The sequence below is a fragment of the Rutilus rutilus genome (genome assembly GCF_951802725.1).
Source record: "Rutilus rutilus genome assembly, chromosome: 5".
Taxonomy (NCBI): Eukaryota; Metazoa; Chordata; class Actinopteri; order Cypriniformes; family Leuciscidae; genus Rutilus; species Rutilus rutilus.
The window spans coordinates 24,931,850-24,951,364 of record NC_140213.1 but is presented as its reverse complement, the minus strand read 5'-3'; the positions used below and the strand labels follow the sequence as shown (position 1 = coordinate 24,951,364).

The 19,515-nt window shown below is 45.9% G+C and overlaps 1 pseudogene across 1 annotated transcript; it reads left to right on the top strand.

The window, feature by feature from the left end:
• Positions 1-4,763: 4,763 nt before the first annotated feature.
• On the top strand, positions 4,764-18,980 carry LOC311290419 (extracellular calcium-sensing receptor-like; annotated as a pseudogene). Its single transcript has 6 exons — positions 4,764-5,045; positions 5,657-6,111; positions 16,720-17,027; positions 17,308-17,530; positions 17,717-17,840; positions 18,076-18,980. The product of its transcript is annotated as an extracellular calcium-sensing receptor-like (transcript).
• Positions 18,981-19,515: the final 535 nt, after the last annotated feature.

Genomic DNA, 19,515 nt, shown 5'->3' with positions numbered 1-19,515 from the left:
GCTCCAAGCTGTACACCAGCCGGAGAAAACCGACCACTTTGAAGCATAGAGTCGTCTGGTCGACGGCGCTCTAGCCTCCGTGATGGTATTCATGACTCCCTCTGCGAGACCAACGGGTATCCGTTGAGCGCCCACACATGAAGGGACCATAGTTCCGGGTGTGGGTGCCAGATCGAGCCCCTGGCCTGCGAGAGGAGATCTCTCCTCAACGGCACTGGCCATGGAGCGATGTCTGCTAACTGCATCAGAACTGGGAACCATGCCTGGTTCTTCCAGAACGGTGCTACAAGCAGCACTGGGCATTTCGTTTTCCTGACCCGTTCCAACACCTGAGGCAGGAGGGAGACGGGGGGAAAAGCGTATAGCGGGCAGCGCGGCCACTTTTGGGACAGCGCGCTGTCGGTCTTTGAAAAGAATGCAGGGCAGTGAGCGTTTTCGCGGGACGCGAATAGGTCCACCTCCGCTTTGCCGAATCTCTCCCACAACAGCCGGACTGTTTGTGGGTGTAGAGACCATTCGCCCGTAGGAACGTTGTTCCTGGACAGTCTGTCCGGGCCCACATTCAGCAGCCCGGGCACATGTACTGCTCTCAGCGAGCGCAGGTTGTGCTGAGCCCATAGCAGGAGGCGTTTCGCCAGCCTGTACAGGGGTATGGAATTCAGACCGCCCTGGCGATTTATGTAGGACACCACTGCCATGTTGTCCGAACGGACTATGACGTGTTGGTCCTTGATGTGGGGACAAAAACGCGTCAGCGCGTTGTGCACTGCCAGCATTTCTAGGCAGTTTATGTGTTGGAGCTTTTCCCGTTCCGACCATAGGCCGAAGGACGGTCTGCCCTCGAGCAGCGCTCCCCATCCCGAGGTGGATGCGTCCGTAGACACCATCCTCACCCTCGAGGAAGTCCCCAGGCTTACACCTGATTGGTACCAGTCGTTCGCCATCCAAGGCACCAGGGCTGTGACACAGTCCTGATCGACCTTGAGGCGTAAATGACCGGACACCCACGCTCTGCGCGGAACCCGCGCTTTCAACCAGAACTGCAGCGGGCGCATGCGGAGCAAGCCCAGCCGGAGAACTGACGATGCTGAGGCCATGAGACCCAGCATCCTTTGAAATTTTCTGAGCGGGGCGAAAGCGCCGCGGCGGAAAGACATCGCCGCGCGCTGAATGTTCAGCACGCGCTGTGGCGACAGCCGCGCTGTCATAGACTGTGAGTCCAGAACTATACCCAGAAACGGAATCGTTTGGCTGGGGTTCAGTGAACTCTTCGCCCAATTGACCGTGATACCAAGATTCTCGAGGTGATCGAGTAAAATGGCTCTGTGCTCTATGAGCTGAGATCGTGATTGGGCTAGGATCAACCAGTCGTCCAAATAGTTCAGCACTCGCATGCCTCTGAGTCTGAGAGGAGCGAGCGCTGCGTCCATGCATTTCGTAAATGTACGAGGTGCCAGGGACAAGCCGAAAGGCAGGACTGTATACTGGTATGTCTGACCCTCGAAGGCGAATCTCAAGAATCGCCTGTGATGTGACGCTATCTGTATTTGAAAATACGCGTCCTTCAGATCTATCGACATGAACCAGTCTTCTCGGCGAACATGCGCGAGAATTTTGCTGGTTGTGAGCATTTTGAAACGGCGTTTCACTAATACTCTGTTCAGTCGTCTTAGATCCAGAATGGGTCTGATACCGCCGTCCTTTTTGGGGACTAGAAAGTATCTGCTGTATATCCCCTGTTCGCTTTGAACTCGGGGAACAAGCTCTATCGCCCCTTTGCTTATCAGTTTTGATATTTCGGCGCGAAGTAGGTGTGCTACATTCAGCGGAACCGAAGTTTCGACGCGCGCTGTGAAGCGCGGAGGGCGTCGACAAAACTGTAGCGAGAAGCCTCTCTTTATAATGCCTAAGACCCAGTCCGAAACCCCTGGAAGCGCTGCCCATGCATCTGCATGGTTGGCTAAGGGCCGGATACAGAGCGCGCTCTGTTCGCCGTGCGACAGAGGTGCTATGGGGCTCACAAACATAGGCGTTATGCCTGCGGCATTTGAGGCGGGGGGCGCGCTTAATACAGCGGGCGGAGCGCTCGCCCTCGACCTTACAACAGTGTTTGGCTGAGTGAGGGGGGGCTGCACGAGTCCCGTGGGACTCATGTGTGCGAGTAGATGTGGGCTGTGAGCGGGCACATTTACTGCTCGGGCGCGCTGCTTGTGTAAGCAGCGCGCGCGCTCACAGGTCTCGTTTTTACAGAGAGCCTGTGATCTGATAGACATAGTGTTCGTGGGCACTGAGTAGTGGGCACTTTTACTATGTGGGGAGCGCAATCGACCTGAGTCGATTTTATTTGCGCGAGCCCTAGGTGCAGGGCTGTGCTTGTGTGTAGGGATGGGCACTGAGAAGTGGGCATCGACACTACATTTATAGCACCATCGGCCGTGGCCGGGACACCAGAAATACCGTGAGTAAGTGTGGGCGCGGGAGAGCGGGCACAGTTACTGCAATGAGTGCACTGTCTGTCTGAGCAGAGTGAATGCACACAGGTTTCGTCTTTACAGAAACCACAAGGCATGCAGAACATAGTGTTTGTGGGCACTAGGCAGTGGGCACGTTCACTATGTTGCGTGCGTGATCGACCCGAGTCGAATATATGAGCGCGGGCCCTGTGTGAAGGGCTGTGCTAGTGTGTAGGGATGGGCACTAGCAGTGGGCATCTTCTCTACACATATAGCATCATCGGCCGTGCTCGTGGGCAGCAAAAAAACACGTCTGCAGTTGCCTCTCGGGGAACAAACAGAGTGATTTGCATTCGGCGGCATCAATATTTTCTGCCGGCCGGCCTGGGGTTCGAACCTCCGATCGCCCGCGCGCAAGTCTAAGAATCTACCACTGGACCACAGTGAAGAAACATAGATAAAGTCAGCGCAAGTATTATCCGCACTGGCGTTTGCTTGTCAGGCATGTACCACGTGCTTGTGGGCAGCAAAAAACACGTCTGCAGTTGCCTCTCGGGGAACAAACAGAGTGATTTGCATTCGGCGGCATAAATATTTTCTGCCGGCCGGGGGTTCGAACCTCCGATCGCCCGCACGCAAGTCTAAGAATCTACCACTGGACCACAGTGAAGATACATAGACAAAGTCAGCGCGAGTATTATCCACACTGGCGTTTGTTTGCAGGCCTGTGCCACGTGCTCGTGGGCAGCAAAAAACACGTCTGCAGTTGCCTCTCAGGGAACAGACAGAGTGATTTGCATTTTCAGACGCCTGCAAAATGCCAGAATGTGAGAAGAGTGGAAATCGCCCAGTTTCAGCGGGGCTGAAAACACTCCATTCTCCTTTCGCCAGTGACGCGTGGGAACTGTAGAAACGGTGTTCGGTTGCAGGTACTACGCGCTCGCTGGCTGCAAAATGCATCTCTGCAGTCGCCTTCAGGGGACTTACAGAGCAAAGCATTGGCGGCATAAATATAAATGCCACTAGACCGGGATCCGAACCCCGGTCTCCCGCGTGGAGAACCTATAATTCCACCACTGAGCCACAGGGGGATACAGGCTTTGAAAGCGGCGTCAACATGTATTCTTCGGCGTTTGCTGGCAGGCAAGCGTGTAACAGACTCACTTGCTGCAATAATATTTCCAGTCGCCGAACAGGGAACTGAGAAATGTGAGAGAAAAGAGGTCAGACCGACCAACGGTGGGACTAAGAACACTCTTTTCTCCTTCGCCGGTGAATGACGCGTGCAGAGGCAGGGTAGCTTTTCTTGTAACGTAAAGAAAAACTAATCCCGCCCTCCGCTTCCAGGAAGGGCAGCCTCGGAAGGATGCCCGGTGAGTCCTCAGAGTCACCGTAGGCAATTGGCTCGGAGTGAAGGCGTTCGCCGTCAGCGAGCGCGAGCGCTGCATGAGAAGGCATCTTGAAAAAGACGCAGCTCTTTTAGGGGTGTGTGTTGCAAAGCGAACACACACACACACACAAACACAAGAACAAGAATGTAAAGGATATGGCGTCGGAAAGCGCAGCAGGTACGGCGGTAGAAGGCGGCGTTGGCCAGCGGCTTCAAGGGCTCGTCCCGCTGAAGTGCTTGCATCAGACGACGCGTGCTTCCTCGTGATCCAGCGATGCGTGCGCTTCGCTGAAGAGATTAAAATCAAGTGAATCAGCCTTCTCGAGCTCCTTTTATAGAGGTAAGCCACGCCCGTCTCGGCGGGAAGTGGCGAGGAGGGCGCGAAGCGCCCTCATTGGTCTGATGTTGCATCAGCCTGCGCTCGATAGGCTTATGCAGTTGCCGCAGAGCAGCCAATGAGCAGACAAGCCGTCTTGCTTCAGCTGTCTGCTGCTGCCGCAACGCGTTTTACATATATGAAAAATTAAAGGATAATTTTTGCTTCAGTGTTTCGTGAAAAGAGACTTTTCCCGTAGCGTTTTGATAAAACGCAGTACGAGAGAACTCTCGTAAGAGAACAGACAGTTTGTAAATGACAGGGTAAAACACAGCTGCCTGAGTTCATCAAAGATGGAGCCCTAAAAATTGGAGGCATCTTCACATTTTACACAGGGTATACTGGGGTGATTCCGAAATTTAACCAATTACCTCATCAACCAAAGTGTGAGGAATAAGTATGTTTTCAATGCAAATTGTTTTCATAGTGTAATTTGTGGAATTACATAATGTATTGTTTAATATTTGTGCTTTGCAGAAGTGGTACTTACTTGTCTGTCCTATTTTTTTTTATTATTATTTTTTTTTATCTCTGTAGTATCAATTACAGGGAATTTACATTTGCAAGCACTATGATCTTCGCAATAGAAGAAATAAATAAAAAACGAAATTTACTCCCAAACCACACTCTGGGATATGAAATCTTTAATGCCTGTGGATTCTCTAATATTCTTCAGTCTGCACTTTCACTGTCCAATGGACAAGATGATGTCACTGACAAAATAAACTGCACCAAGGCCGATACTGTGCAGGCTATAATAGGTAATTCAGGATCCACTCCAACAATTGGCTTTGCCAGAATAACTGGCCAATTCCAAATACCTGTGGTAAGATGTCACCCAATTATATATATATGCTTACACATGAAATTCACTATTAATATGCTGGTATATAAAGTTACAAAAAGCTCCATGCCATCTGTTTTTGACATTGCCTCTCTCTAATGGAGGGTAAAAAAAAAAAAAAACAATTTAAAAAACAAATTCCTAAAATGTTGGATTATTTCATATTTGTTTCTATATTATAAACCAAAAGCTGAACATATATTATACAGATGAATAAGCATGTTTCATTTGCATTAATTTGCATTTGTAATCATTATGTTCACAACTAGTAATAATGACTTAAATGAGCTTATTGCTTTTGCCTTATAATCACGCAGTTAGCTAACCGTGTATTAACATATGTACTTGGACACAGTCACCTCTGATAACAGATCACTCTAACTTGTAATGTAGATACATGCATTTTCTGTAAAGCTGCTTTGAAACAATATGTATTGTGAAAAGCGCTATACAAGTAAATTGAATTGAATAACCAATGATCTGTTGACACACAGAAAAAAAGAAAAAAAAGAAAGAAAAAGCCGAGGCACTGAAGGATGAAATTCACCCAGTTTCATTCATTCTGTTTCACATTTGTACTTGTGTTCACACAGATCAGTCATTTTGCTACCTGTGCTTGCCTGAGCAACAGAAACATGTCCATGTGAAACATGTGAAACATTTTGGCTGGACATGGGTGGGAGCCTTATGCAATGACAATGATTATGGTAAAACTGGCATTGCCACATTTATTAAGGCTGCTGAAGAAGAGGGAGTCTGTATTGAATACTCAGAGGCTTTTGAAAGCACAGGATCAAAAACTTCTATAACAAGTATTGTAGACATGATCAGAACCTCCACATCTAAGGTAATAATGGCTTTTATGTCACACAGAGAGATCAAGATCAAGAACTGGTGGATGTGCTATACAGGCAAAATATTACAGGACTGCAGTGGATCGGAAGTGATGCCTGGATCACAGATGACTCTCTTGCAGATAGCCAAGGCCACAATTTGCTGATTGGATCTATAGGATTTACTGTACACAATGCTCAAATACCTGGACTTTTTTTTTTTTTTTTTTTTTTTTTCTACATTTATTTTACCAGGTAGGCCGATTGAGAACAAATTCTCATTTGCAACGGCGACCTGGCCAAGATAAGGCGAAAAATGTGCCAGACAACATAGAGTTACATAATAAATACACAAAACACAGGAGTGCAAATTTACAAATTACAGTGAAACACAATAGGGCAATACAAAATCAAGAAAAAGGATAAGGTATATGTGGTTCTGTTGAACAACATAATTAAGGCACAAGCAAATGTATTTTAAGAGAAAAATAAAAATAAAAAAAAATAAAAAAAAATAAAATAAAAAATAATAATAATAATAACAATAATAAAGTGTACCTTATTAAAGTGTATCTAACCGATAAGTCATTTAAGTGCATGGATTATAAGACTGCGATATTATGGGAAAAAGAATTTAAAGGAATAGAGAGCAATAATAATAATAATAATACAAGAACGTCAACAGGTATGACAGTAGTGCAGATGAAAAAAGTCCACTGTGCAATGCGGACATAGCATAAGAGAGAGAAGATTGAGAACAATTAGCAGGTACATAAATCGGTGAAATGTTCAGAAAGGAGTAATTTAAAGGCAACTGGTGATATGAGTGTTTCAAGTTTTAAGGTTTTTTGTAATTCATTCCAGTCATTGGCGGCTGCAAACTGGAAGGATTGGCGGCCAAATGATGTGCAGACTTTCGGGATGACTAAGGCGATATACCTACTAGATCGTAGACTGCGAGTAGGTAGAGCAATATTAACTAAACAGCTTAAATACAGTGGGACTTTACCAAGCAGAGACTTGTAGATAAGTTGGTACCAATGAGTTAAACGCCGAGTAGTTAATGATGGCCAGCCAACAAGTGCATAGAGCTTGCAGTGGTGGGTGTTGTAAGGAGCATTTGTAACAAAGCGTATGACACTATGATAGGTCACGTCCAGTTTTTTCAGCAGAACGTTTGAGGCAATTCTATAGATGACATCGCCAAAGTCGAACATTGGAATGATAGTCATTTTCACCAAAGCAAGTTTGGCAGCATAAGTAAAAGAGGCCCTATTGCGGAAAAGGAAGCCAATTCTAGATTTAACTTTTGACTTTAGTTTGTTAATATGCGGCTGGAAGGATAGAGAACTGTCTAACAAAACACCTAGATATTTATATGTATCAACATATTCTAGCTCAAACCCATCCAGCGTAGTGATGTTAGGTAGACAAACAGGTGTTGGCAGAGAACGGTTGAAAAGCATACACTTAGTTTTACCCGAGTTTAATAATAACTGAAGATTTTGGAAAGAATGTTGAATGATATTGAAACTCTCCTGAAGATTTTTGAGCACAGTATCTAACGAAGGGCCTGACGTGTACAGGATGGTATCGTCTGCATAAAGATGGATCTGAAAATCACCAGCAGCGAGAGCCACATCGTTGATGTAGAGGGAGAATAGAGTCGGCCCAAGAATCGAGCCCTGTGGCACCCCAATAGAGACAGGCATGGGTCCTGACAACAGGCCCTCTGATTTAACACGCTGGACTCTATCGGAGAGATAGTTGGAGAACCAGGCGAGGCAATCATGGGAGAAGCCCAGGCTATTGAGTCGGCTGATGAGAACACGGTGATTGACCGAATCAAAAGCCTTAGACAGGTCGATGTAGACGGCTGCACAGTATTGCTTTTTATCAATGGCGGCTATGATGTCGTTCAGAACCTTTAGAGTAGCCGTAGTGCAGCCATGACCAGCACGAAAACCAGACTGCATAGCAGAAAGAATGCGATGGGATTCCAGATGACTAACAATTTGTTTGTTGACAAGTTTCTCAAAAACTTTGGAAAGACAGGGTAGGATGGATATTGGTCTGTAGCAATTAGGGTCGAGGGTGTCTCCCCCTTTAAACAGGGGAATGACTGCAGCGGATTTCCAATCTCTCGGGATTTCAGAAGATAACAGAGAAAGATTAAATAGACTCGGATCTCGGATAGAAGCAAGCGTCGTCTGAGTGCAAGCACATCAGCGGGATGAGCCATCTGAAGTCGCTGGCCTTCGCCGCCTTCCACTGCCGTAAATGCAGTAAATGTGCCCGCTCTTCCGAGCCCACATTCACTCACAGACATTGCATGTCCTACGGGACTCGCCCAGCCCTCCCTCACTCGGTTAAACACCGCGGCGAGGTCGAGTGCGTCTGAGAATGTTGATATTGCATGTCATGCTACCCGCATGCTTGCAAACAAACACTCGCGTTAACAGAAAGTCAATGTGTCTTCCACTGTGGTCCAGTGGTAGATTCTAAGGCTTTCGTGCGGGCGACTTGTGTTCGATCCCCGCTCAGATGGCAAAAAGTTTTTATGCCGCCAAATACAAATCGCTCTGCCAGTTCCCTGAGAGGCGACTGCAGACATGTATTTTGCAGCAGGCAACCACGTGGTACAACCCGTGCCTGTTTGCCTGCACACAAAAGCCGTTTCACGGCTACACCCGGCCACGGCCGATGGTGCTATAAATGTAGTGCTGATGCCCACTATTCAGTGCCCATCCGTACATGCAAGCACAGCCCTTCACACAGGGCTCGTGCCCATAAAATCGACTCAAGTCGATCGCGCGCACTGCATAGTAGACGTGCCCACTCCTCAGTGCACACGAACACTATGTCACGCACGTCTGACGGTTTCTGTAAAAACGAAACCCGTGCACGTTCGTTCTGCTCAGACAGACAACGCGCCAAAAGTAGTAAAGGTGCGCGCTTCCAGCCCACATTTACTCACAGACGATACGAGTCCCACGGGACTCGCTCAGCCCTCCCTCACTCGGCTAATCGCCATAGCGGGGTCGAGGACGAGCGCTCTGCCCGCTGTCATCAGCGCGCCCCACGCCTCGAATGCCACAGACATAACGCCTGTGTTACAGCACATCGAAGCGCCTCCGTTGCTCAGCCAACAGAGTGCGCTTCGCATCCAACCCTTAGCCATCCATGCAGATGCATGGGCAGCGCTTCCAGGGGTTTCGGAATGGGTGCTAAGCATTATAAAGAGAGGCTACTCGCTACAGTTTTATCGACGCCCTCCCCGCTTTACGGCGCGTGTCGAAACTACGGTGAATTCGGAAGTAGCACACCTACTCCGAGCCGAAATTTCAAAACTGATGAGCAAAGGGGCTTAGAGCCTGTATCTCATGCTCAAAGCGAACGGGGGCTGTACAGCAGATACTTTCTGGTTCCCAAAAAAGACGGGGGCTGCAGACCCATACTGGATCTGAGACAGCTGAACAAAGCATTAGTGAAACGCAGTTTCAGAATGCTTACGACCAGGAAAATCCTCGCGCATAGTATACAGTCCTGCCATTCGGTCTGTCCCTGGCACCTCGCACATTTACGAAGTGCATGGACGCAGCGCTCGCCCCTCTCAGACTCAGAGGCATGCGAGTGCTGAACTATTTGGACGACTGGCTGATTCTGGCTCATTCACGATCAGAGCTCGTGGAGCACAGGACCATGTTACTTGATCACCTCGAGAAACTCGGTCTCAGAGTCAATTGGACGAAGAGTTCACTGAACCCCAGTCAAACGATTTCGTTTTGGGCATAGTTCTGGACTCACAGTCTATGACGGCGCGGCTGTCGTCACAGCGCGCGCTCGGCATTCAGCGCGCAGCGAGATCTCTCCGCTGCGACGCGTCCTTCCCGCTCAAGACGTTTCAGAAGATGCTAGGTCTCATGGCCTCAGCATCGCCAGTTCTTCAGCTGGGCCTGCTCCGCATGCGCCCCCTACAGTTCTGGCTGAAAGCGCGGGTACCACGCAGAGCGTGGACTTCTGGTCGACTGCGCCTCAAGGTCAACCAGAGCTGTGTTACAGCTCTAGAACCTTGGACAGTGAACGGCTGGTACCAAACAGGTGCAAGCCTGGGGACTTCCTCGAGAGTGAGAGTGGTGTCTACGGACGCCTCCACCTCGGGATGGGGAGCGCTGCTCGAGGGCAGACCGTTATATGGCCTGTGGTCAGAACGGGAGAAGCTCCGACACATCAACTGTCTGGAAATGCTGGCAGTAGAAAACGCGCTGATACGTTTTCGTCCCCATATCAAGGGCCATCACGTCTTAGTCCGTTCGGACAACATGTCTGTGGTGTCCTACATAAATCGCCAGGGCGGTCTCAGATCCCGAGATCTGTACAGGTTGGCGGAACGCCTCCTGGTATGGGCTCAGCACAACTTGCGCTCGCTGAAAGCAGCTCATGTGCCTGGGATACAGAATGTGGGTCCAGACAGGCTGTCCAGGAACAACATTCCCGCGGGCGAATGGTCTCTACACCCACAAACAGTCCAGCTGCTGTGGGAGAGATTTGGCAGAGCGGAAGTGGACCTCTTCGCGTCCAGCGAAAACGCTCACTGCCCCGCGTTCTTTTCCAAGAGCGAAAGCGCGCTGTCCCAGAGGTGGCCGCGCTGCCCGCTCTATGCCTTTCCCCCCGTCTCCCTCCTTCCAGAGGTGATAGAACGAGTGAGGGAAACGAAATGCTCAGTGCTGCTTGTAGCACCACTCTGGAGGAACCAACCTTGGTTTCCAGAGCTGATGCAGTTAGCAGACACTGCCCCATGGCCGGTGCCATTGAGAAGGGACCTTCTCTCGCAGGCCAGGGGCTCGATTTGGCACCCTCAACCAAAGTTGTGGGCCCTACACGTGTGGGCTCTCAACGGTTACCCGCTGATTTCTCAGTAGGAGTGCTAAATACTATCACTCAGGCTAGAGCACTGTCGACTCGACGGCTCTATGCCTCAAAGTGGTCGGTATTCTCCAGTTGGTGTGTGGCTCGGGGATGCTCACCCCTCGACTGTGAGGTAACGGAGGTTCTCTCCTTCCTTCAAGAGCTGTTGGATAAGGGCAGAGCCCTATCCACGCTCAAAGTATATGTGGCGGCTATCGCAGCGTTCGCTGAGACAACGCTCGGTCAGTCGATAGGAAGGAACGATTTGGTCATCCGCTTCCTCAGGCGAGCTAGGAGACTGAACCCTCCCAGACCCCCGTCGGTTCCTGTTTGGGACCTCTCTACGGTTCTGGAGACCATGAAAGGTTCCCCTTTCGAGCCCATCCAGACGATTAGTCTCAAACATCTGTCATTTAAGACAGTGTTTTTGCTGGCCCTTGCTTCAGTGAAGCGCATAGGGGACCTGCACGTGCTCTCGGTGAGCCCGTCGTGTCTGGAGTTTGGGCCTAGTGACTCGAGAGTCATACTCAAACCTAGGCACGGCTATGTGCCGAAATCCCTCAACACGCCGTTTCGGGCTCAGGTTATATCCCTGTCCGCCCTGCCGGTGCTAGAAGAGGAAGGAGACTTGAGCTCTCTCTGCCCTGTCAGGGCTTTAAGAGCCTATGTGTCTCGCTCTGCTGTCTTTAGACAGACTGAGCAACTATTTGTCTCGTTCAGTGGACGTTCCAAGGGAATGGCTGTTTCGAAACAAAGCCTATCCAGATGGATAGTTGACGCCATAGCGTTAGCATACACCTCCAGAGGTCTTCAGTGCCCACTGGGTGTCAGAGCGCACTCCACGAGAGGCGTTGCCTCTTCGTGGGCCTGGTCTAGTGGGATATCTTTACAGGATATTTGTATGGCGGCAGGCTGGGCCTCGCCGTCTACATTTATCAGGTTTTATAACCTTGAGGTTCCCGCTTTGCAGGCTAAGCTGTTATCAGTGTAATTGAACACTGAGAATACAAGCGCAGTGCGTTACTACTATCTTACGGGCAGTATTACGTAAGACCCATATTCCCACTTTAGTCAAGGGTGTCTTGTCTAAGTGATGTCATATATTGCGTCTGCGGATGCAGCCACATATCAGAACGGAGAGTTCCTCCTCCTGTTCTAGGACTCTCTGTGAGTCCCTCTGGTGATTGTGCACTGTAAATCCTGGGTTCGCCTCCAGGTTTATGGTTGTTAATCCCTGCACGCACGGCGTCTTACATTGGGTTCCCGCAGCGTCTTAGCTAAGACGCAGTACGAGAGAACTCTCGTAAGAGAACGTACTCGGTTACTAACGTAACCTCGGTTCTCTCTAGTAGAGGGAACGAGTACTGCGTTCCTTGCCGTGCGTACGATTCACTTTGGTTCGCTTCTTCGATGAAATAAATCAAGTGAGTCAGCCTTTTCGAGCTACCTTTATAGGGCTAGGCAACGCCCGCGTCGGCGGGAAGTGGCCTCATTGGTCTGATGTTGCATCAGCCTGCGCTCGATAGGCTTATGCATTTGCTAGTAGAACAGCCAATGAGCAAACGAGCCGTCTTGCCTATGGCTGCATACTGCTGCAAATGCGTTTTACAAATATTAAAATTAAGGATAATTTTTTGCTTCAATATTCGTGAAAAGAGACTTTTCCCGCAGCGTCTTAGCTAAGACGCAGTACTCGTTCCCTCTACTAGAGAGAACCGAGGTTACGTTAGTAACCGAGTACGTTTTCTAATATCTTAACCTTATCTGTAGTAACAGTATTGTCTGATTTTAGAGCTGTAGGAAGTTGGGAGGAGATGACTTTGTTCTCCAGAGTTTTAACAGTGTCCCAAAACTTTTTGGAGTTGGTGTAGCAGGCAGAAAACTTCTGTTTAAAGAAGTGGGCCTTTGTTTCCCTAACTACCTGAGTGTATCGGTTTCTGACTTCTCTAAAAAGTTGCATATCGTGAGGCTTGTTTGAGGCTAGCGCGGTACGCCACAGAGTGTTTTTATGTTGATTGAGGGAAGACAGTTCTGTGGTGAACCACGGACTATATCTATCTTTCGTTCGAAACTTTTTAAAAGGGGCATGCGTATTTAGGACAAAGAGAAACTCACTTTTGAAGTACAGCCAAGCATCCTCCACTGACGGGATGAGATTAATATTTGACCAGGAAATAGCGTTCAGGTCATTTAAAAAAGCCTGTTCGCTGAAGTGTTTTAGACAGCGTTTGACGGAGATAAGGGGTGGTCGTTTGACCCCGGTCCCATTACGGACACAGGCAATAAGGCAGTGATCGCTGAGATCCTGGTTATAAACAGCAGAGGTATATTTACAAGGCAAGTTAGTCAGGGCAACGTCTATGAGGGTTCCCTTCGTCGCTGATTTGAGATTGAATCTGGTTGGTTCATTTATAATCTGTGTGAGGTTAAGTGCATCGAGCTTAGAAAGTAAAATAACTGGGGGGTTGAGCATATCCCAGTTTAAGTCTCCAAGCAATAAAAACTCAGAGGATAGGTGTGGGGCAATGAGTTCACATATAGAGTCAAGGGCACTGCACGGGGCTGAGGGAGGTCTGTAACAGGCAGCAACAGTAATAGCCTTATTTCGAGATAGCTGGATTTTTACAAGTAAAAGCTCAAACTGTTTGGGTACAGATCTGGACAGAATAACTGAGCTCTGTAGCTTATCTCTGCAGTATATTGCTACTCCACCACCTTTCGTAACTCGATCTTGCCGAAAAATATTATAGTTAGGGATTGTTATTTCAGTGGTGTTAACAGACTTCCTAAGCCAGGATTCAGATACAGCTAAAATATCAGGGTTAGCTGAATGTGCAAGAGCTGTAAGTAAGTCTAGCTTTGGAAGTAGACTTCTAATGTTGATATGCATGAACCCAAGGCTTTTACGATCACAGAAATCAGTGAAAGAAATTGCCTGGTGCTCGGGGAGGGCACTAGTGGTTTCAGGGCCAGAGTTGAGCTCTATGTCTCCAGATGAACAGAGGAGAAGAAAAATAAGAGTATGGCACATGGCTTTAAGGACTGGGCGTTTAGAGCGGCGGATAGCATTATACAAGGGAATAGACATCAAATCATAATACACTAACTGCAATGCAGTGTGAGAAGCTAAAGATATGACCGTATGAGTGCTCAGCTTAGGTAAACCTAAGTGTAAAGTAATAAAAAAAGAGACTGCATCCCTATACAGATAAAATATGCCAGAGGTGCCTGGCTCTGTAGTCAATAAAGTAGAAGAATTAGCATAATTGAAACAAAGGGGATTAAATAAACTACATGAAAGTAGGGCGATGAAGGAAAACAAAAACAGCAGAAAACACGACATAATTTGATGTAAACAAAGCAGGGACGTCACAGGTAATAGCTAGGACTGAGCAAAGACAGTAATCAGTATTCAGTATTGTAGCCTAGCTTAACCCTTAAAGACCTAGAACATTTTTGGGGCGCCTGACTCACCTGTACTTTTCTTTGTTTTTCTAACCCATTCTAGCAGCATGCATCAAGTGCCATATATCATTTTAAACAGGAGAACCTAAAGTTTCCAGCTAGCTCATTTAAAGTCCCAGTTTTACATTTCTTTTGTCAGAGAATTTATGAAATTAACAGGATTTTAAGAAAAACGGCAGCAAAAAATGTGGTCTTTTCAGTGTGAACTCAAACAGAACTTCCTGAAGTTTTCTTTTTTTCTTTTAGAAAGTTAGACTTGGTTGTTTTAGACTTCCAGATGAAATTTTGTCTACATGTAACAATCCCTCAGCAAGTTATAGCCATTTATTATAATATTATTCTAGGCGTTTTTGAGTAAAAACAGGTGTATTACATTTACTGACAATGTAGATGTGTCCAAATAAGTTCAGGAAGTAAAGTCAATAGAAAAGTTGTTATTTTACAACAGAATACTGAAGCAAACATTTTTCTTCAGAAAATGATATTATAATTTGACCATGAACAACAAATGCAAACAATATAACAAGTAGTGACAACTGTGCAATATAAATACTAACAATACAATATACAGAGTGTAAATGAACAAATGGTTCAAATAATCTTCACAAACTAAATACAAAAAGAAATAAACAGTGCAAATGAAGAAATGGTTCATTGAGGGTAATATACTGAGTGCTAATGAACAAATAGTGCAAATAATCTTCACAAACTAAATACAAATAGATAAATAAACAGTGCAAATGATTGAAACAATCTTCTGATCGGAAGGTTCCACCAGGTCTAACGACTCGTTTAAAAAAATCAATTCTAACACATCCTCCGATTTGTACTGCTGTTTTTCTTACATACTCATGCTCTTTCGTGTTTTATGCTCTTTCGTGTTTTATGCTCTTTCGTGTTTTGCGCTATGGTCAAAAACTTTGCATCCGTTAGTTTTCATGCGTAGTTTTCAATGCATTGCGTTTGTTAAAAATGTATAAAGAAACGTGATTGGTTGTTAAAATCACCAATCACTATGTTTGTTGGTTGAGTTGATGACCGTTTGGACGAATCTGGGCATGGGGGTGGGACTAAGCATCAACAATCGTTCCTGTTTGGCTCAGAGAAAGAAACCACATGTGTTTCCTTGACGAATCACTGCTGCAGATTTTGATGACGCAATCACCGGCACTACGCAGCCTATGAATGACCAATAGAGACACCCGTGATAACACTGGAAAGCTGTGAATCTCCTCTTTACGGTGCATTTTAAAGCATACAGATTGGATTAGCGACTTAAAAGTTATTAAACATTTTAGAACGATAGTTATTTTATGCCGCGGGCGGCCGTATCGGTCTTTAAGGGTTAACAGACAAAAACAGTACCGTGATGTATGTTGTTATTGTCCTCCAGCCGATGATATACTATCACGGCTTAAACAACAAGCCGGGGAAAACAACGTTAGCTGTGCATGCTCCGGCTGTATAATGAGTCCAATGAAAGTCCGGCACACACACAGAGTAGACTAGTAGACAGCCGCTGTGTTGACAACCAGCCCACGACAGCAGGGGGAAAGCTATGAGCCGAATACGGAATCAAAGCTACTAACCGCAGTTCATTAGCCGTTCGTCGGATCGGTTCCAGATAGCTGGCTGGCTGTGATGATCCGACGATACACGGCAGCAAATGTCCAGTGGCAGCAGACAGTACCGTGATATACGTTGTTATTGTCCTCCAGCCATTGATATGCTATCACAGATTAATCAACAAGCCGGGGTAAGCAACGTTAGCTGTGAATGCTCCGGCTGTATAATGAGTCCAATAAAAGTCCGGTACACACGTAGAGTAGACTATTAGACAGTCGCTGTGTTGATAATTAGCCCACGACAGCAGGGGGAAAAGCTATGAGCCGAGTCCGGAACAAAGCTGTTAGCCGTAACGTTAGTTCATTAGCCGTTTGTCGGGTCCATTCCAGATAGCTGGCTGGCTGTTATGATCCGATGATACACGGCAGCAAATGTCCAGTTCCAGTGGAGCGGTCAAAAGTCCAGCTGTATTATGAGCAGTGGAAAAACCTAAGTCCGCCAGGCTGATGGTGGTGTGCTGCGCGAATTAGCAGGCGGATCTAGGCTCTGGGGAAGCGAATCTGAGGGAGAGCAATCCGGCTGGCTAGAGATAGAAGCCGCTAGCTGTAGCTGGTTAGCTAACTGTTAGCTCACTAACGCCGGTCGGTCGGCGTTAGTAACGAAAGTATGCGTTGCACATAGGAGGGAAAAAAAAAAATATATATATATATATAAAAAACATAATAACAGAAAAAAAATGGTGACAAGCAAATGCTTAGCTCGTAGCTTACGAAATCATAGGCAAAAACAAAAAAACAAACAAGGACTACATACAGGAACAAAGACAAAACACGTCTGCACAGTTACGCCATCTTGGATGTAGTGTCCGTGACGTCCGGGACTAGGCCCTTTTCTACAGGACGTCAACCCCTCCCAATTTCCTAAAAGCATGTTTCTCAAAGAATTCTGGGAAAATATTTTTCAGTGCTCATTAAGCCCAAATACAATTCTACGGGCATGCAACGGCTCAGAGAACTTGAAATATGTCAAACATTCTTTTACTGATATGTCTGATCTGAGATTTATCAATAATGTCTACACTGCTGTGTATGCAATTGCTCATGCACTGCACAATCTACAGTCATGTAAGCAGCAAAAACTCCCATTTGATAATGCCACCTGTGCACAGCCAACAACAATACAACCCTGGCAGGTGAACTACTTCTAAAATGTTGAAATCTTAAAACCAAACTATAAATATATGTAAAAATCCAAGTAAATTGCATGATTTAAACAAAAGATGAATGAACAATTTACTATTAATTTTTTTTTTTTTTTTTTACTGAAGTCACCATGTATGATGTTACTAAAGTGTAGTTTTAAAATGATATGCTTTACAATTTTTCGTTTCCACATTGCTAAAAGGAGGTTATTCTGAATCCAAAATGAGATTACTGCAAATTAAAAAGAAGAAGAAGAACAAACAAAACCAGGTTTTACATTATCTGCAAACTGTAAATTTCAGCATGAATAGGGGAGAAACACTGTTTTTTGATAGGGTACTCCCCTGCAAGGTACGAACTGGTAAACTTACAAAAGGTCACAAAAGGCACCATGGAGGTAGCCACAGTTGGCTACTATGATGCAACTCTGCCCCGTGGGCAACAGTTTACTATGAACAATGTCAACATCATCTGGGGAGGAGGCCTAAAGACTGTAAGAGTCTCTTTTCAAATTAACTTTCCAATTATAACTAAATATCCAAGTGCACATGAGATGCAGTGAGATGCAGTATAGGCTCAGATCCACAAGACAAACGTGTGTGTAAACATGTGCAAACATGTCACATGGCATATTATTTTTCTATTGTTTTTCAAGTAGCTTTTCCCTAATGTGTGACAGGTGCCTCTGTCTGTGTGCAGTGAGAGCTGTCCCCTAGGCACTAGGAAAGCTGTGCAGCAAGGAAGACCCATCTGTTGTTTTGACTGTATTCCATGCCCTCCAGGAGAGATTAGCAACACAACAGGTAATGTTTGTTTAATTGCTCTTTTAACACTTGCAGTTCATCAAAAGAGGATCAAATGGAAAAGTTTTACAATTATTTTAATCTAAATGATCATATACACTGCCATAAAAACGTTATTTAAAACACTAACAAGTCTATTTCTAAAGGAGTAGTGTATGATCAGATATAGGCTAAGAGATGCTTCATTGAAATAGCAGGCTCATTACTATTGCATTTCCATTTTCATCCACACCAGATGCATCTGACTGTGTGAAGTGCCCTTTTGGATACTGGTCCAATAGCAGAGGTGATGAGTGTATCATAAAGACAGTGGAACTCCTGTCATTCACCGAAATCATGGGTATCATTTTAATGATGTTTAGGATTCTTGGGACATTTCTAACTATGATCATATTTTTAGTTTTCTCTCACCACAGAGACACACCAATAGTAAAAGCCAACAACTCAGAGTTGAGCTTCCTGCTGCTCTTCTCATTGGCTCTGTGTTTCCTCTGTTCATTTACTTTCATTGGTCAGCCTACTGAGTGGTCCTGTATGTTGCGTCACACTGCATCTGGCATCACTTTTGTCCTCTGTATCTCTTGTGTTCTGGGGAAAACAATAGTGGTGTTAATGGCCTTCAGAGCTACACTTCCAGGAAGTAATGTTATGAAATGGTTTGGGCCTCTTCAACAAAGAATTAGTGTTGTTAGCTTTACTCTTGTACAGGTCCTTATCTGCATCCTTTGGTTAACATTATCCCCACATTTCCCATATATGAACATGAACTACTACAGAGAAAAGATCATCCTAGAATGCAGATTAGGCTCAGCTGTTGGTTTCTGTGCTGTTCTGGGATACATTGGCCTACTGGCTGTCTTGTGTTTCATTTTGGCTTTTCTAGCCCGGAAGCTCCCTGATAACTTCAATGAAGCCAAGTTCATCACATTCAGTATGCTCATTTTCTGTTTTGTCTGGATTGCCTTTATCCCAGCTTACCTAAGCACACATGGAAAGTTAACAGTAGCTGTGGAGGTATTTGCCATTTTAGCTTCCAGTTATAGTTTACTGATCTGTATTTTCATTCCAAAATGTTATATCATCCTGTTAAGACCAGATGCAAACACACAAAAACATTTACTGGAAAAAATGCCACATTAAACTGATCATAAAGAAACAGAACATAGCCTAATAGCTACAGATGTTATAAAAAGAATGTGACATAAACAAAACACATTGAACTTCATTACAAGAACTGATGAATATATGAAAAGGACAGAAACTGCAAAGGTCACATCAGACTGCATCAAATGCATCAGTGAAGACCTGAACCTTTCAGTCATCCAAGTAAATGCCACAGATATGATCTCCCTCTAGTGGAAAAAAGGTGTAGGACTACTAATGTAAGACTTAATGAACTTCATTCTCTCTCTTGTATTTCTCATAGTGTAAGTCTATGTATTTATCAGATCTTTATGGGTGAATATGAGAATAGTATGAAAAGTGTTGTTATTGTTATTATTATTATTATTACTAATAAAAACTTGCATTCTGGGATACAAGACCGGAGCGTTGTGCAGGAGTCGCTCATCAGTAATCACTCCACCGGCGCGAGCCCTCACAGCCCTCTGCCTCATCCTGCTCGTCACATATAACCCCCCCCCCCCCCCCCCCCCGTTACATATTTTGTACTATT